Raw genomic sequence first — 2,586 nt, 5'->3', positions numbered from 1 at the left:
AAAGCAGAGCAACACAGAACAAAAGAAGCTGGAGGACAGGTGAAATAGCCTCTTTTTAAATGCTGTTCATCATTGATCTGGGTGGTTATAAGATCCTTTTCTATGATTTCGCCTTGCTCCTCAAATACACTCAAAATTTATTTGCTAATCTCAGCTCTGTGGCCTACTTCTCTGTTAGTTGCTTTCTTTTGATACCTCCCTTTGCTTCATCGCCTCAGGTTCAGTAAAGGCCAATTTCTGGTAGAAGATGTGGGGACAGACCTGAAGGGTCCAAAAAGGAGCTGCAAACCTGCTGCTGCATCAGGTGAGAGGGAGCAAGTTCTGCATTGGACAGCATCTCCCCCCTTGGCAGCACGCCTATGATAAAGGTGGGTTAGAATTGCCCTTGCTTTCAAATTTCTCACAGATGAAGCTGAATCAATATGTTTCTCCACTGTGAGCATTTGCCAGCCTCAGCAGCTCAGTTCTGCTCTGTACTTTGCCCAGGGCTCCATCTATTACTTGAGAAAAGCTCCCTGGAAGAAGTTGGCACCCTTTATTCCTTGGGATTCCTGCTCAAAACTGATCTCGGTGGGACAATAATTAGTTTGGGAGTAAGCTGTGAGGGTGATAGTGTCTGGCTGAGAAATTTATCTATTACTCCATGTCTTCTGCTGCTCATCTCAACATGCTTATTTCTTCCCTCATTTTTTCTTTCTTTCCTTCTGTGTGTAACCTTTCCTTTGGGAGGAGGAGGGAGAAGTGTTGCTATTATACATGTACGTTCTGCAGCACCACAGAGTCGATCCCCACCCAGTTGTCGTGGTTTAACCCCAGCCGGTGACGAAGCCCCACCCAGCCGCTCGCTCACTCCCCCCCGGTGGGATGGGGGAGAGAATCGGAAGGGTAAAAGCGAGAAAAGTCGTGGGCTGAGGTAAAGACAGTTTAATAGGTAGAGCGAAAGCTGAACACGCAAGCAGAGCAAAGCAGGGAATTCATTCCCCGCTTCCCACAGGCAGGCAGGTGCTCAGCCGTCCCCAGGACAGCGGGGCTCCATCACGCGTAACGGGGACTTGGGAAGACAAACGCCATCGCTCCGAACGTCCCCCCCTTCCTCCTCCTTCCCCAGCTTTCCGTGCTGAGCGCGACGCCATACGGCGTGGGATATCCCTGGGGTCGTTGGGGTCAGCTGTCCCGGCCGTGTCCCCTCCCAGCTCCTTGTGCCCCCCAGCCTCCTCGCTGGTGGGGTGAGGAGCCGAAAAGGCCTTGACTGTGTGTGAGCACTGCTCAGCAACAGCTGAAACACCCCTGCGTTACCAACACTGCTTCCAGCACAAATCCAAACCATAGCCCCACACCGGCTACTATGAAGAAAATTAACTCCAGCCCAACAAAACCATCACGCCAGTTTATTATTAACATTGTAAACTATCATCATCCTTCCGCAACCCCCGGGGGAAGCCACCGGGGGGAAAAAATGACTTTGGATGGATGTGGAGCAGAAACGTAAAGCCCTAATTAAGGAGCGCTGCCCCCACTAATTGCGGTGGAGGAGCCTGGGTGCAGGTGCTGCCTGGCACCTGGCAATTACCCCACCTGCGTGTCTCATCTTGAAGTGAAGCAGTGTGTTTTTACACAAGTGGTAGAAATTAAGGGTTGCTTACTTCTGCATGGCCGTGGCTAGGGGTCTGTCCGACCCCGTACAGCTTGGGTTTGCCACCAGCTGAAGGAATGTAACGGTATCTCTGCTGTCCCCTTTTTCCTTCCCATGTTCTCGCTAATAAACGGTATTTTAATCAACGCCTTACGGAGTCTGAGTGCCTTTCTTGCTGGGATCCCTAACAAATGCTTGCACCGGCGCATTACACTAATATCGCCCATTATGTAATAAATAAAAACCGTCAATTCTCAGGCTTGATATAAGGTCATCCTCCTGAAGGAAATTTCTCAGCAAATGAAGGGTTTAGATGGCAGTGGACACCTGGGGAAACTGCTGCCCTTGGGTTTGCGAGACATCATGAATATTCATTGCAGAGGCAGCTGCAGGTGAATAGCAATTACAGCAGTTCCTCAGGATCAAGCTTGGCTATCCACCAGAGACAGCATTATGCTTCGAAATTAAAATACACGGGAAAACAGATAAAACAGGTAGTATGAGTTCTGTGACATGCCTGTACTAAGTATTAACGTGGTCAAAAGTGTCTGCACCCCCCTTTCACGAGTGGGGAATGCTATCAGCCTGCTAAACACTGAGGGCAATTTACACATTGAGGAAAAAAGTGGGTTTTTTTTCCTGAAATACCCCCGAGAGCTTCGTGTGCGCCCACGCCGGGAGGGGGGCACGGGTCCTGGAGGCGGCGGGGCCGCAGCAGGACGGAGGGGCCTCTCTGGCGCCCTCAGGTCGGGCCCTGCTCAGGGCCGCGGAGGGCGGCGATGCTCCCCGCCGTCCCCCGGGACCAGCCCAGGGGCTCCGGGCAACCGCGGCAGGAGCGTGGCGACCGCCGGGCTCCCGAACCCCCGCTCTGCCCTCACCCAAGATGGCGGCGGCGGCGCCACCTCGCAGGACTCTCGCGAGGTTTGCGGCGGGGCCGGGCGCTGCCCCCCTGC

This window comes from Platalea leucorodia, assembly GCF_965183815.1.
Source record: "Platalea leucorodia genome assembly, chromosome: 10".
NCBI lineage: Eukaryota > Metazoa > Chordata > Aves > Pelecaniformes > Threskiornithidae > Platalea > Platalea leucorodia.
Note: the sequence above shows the minus strand (reverse complement) of the source record.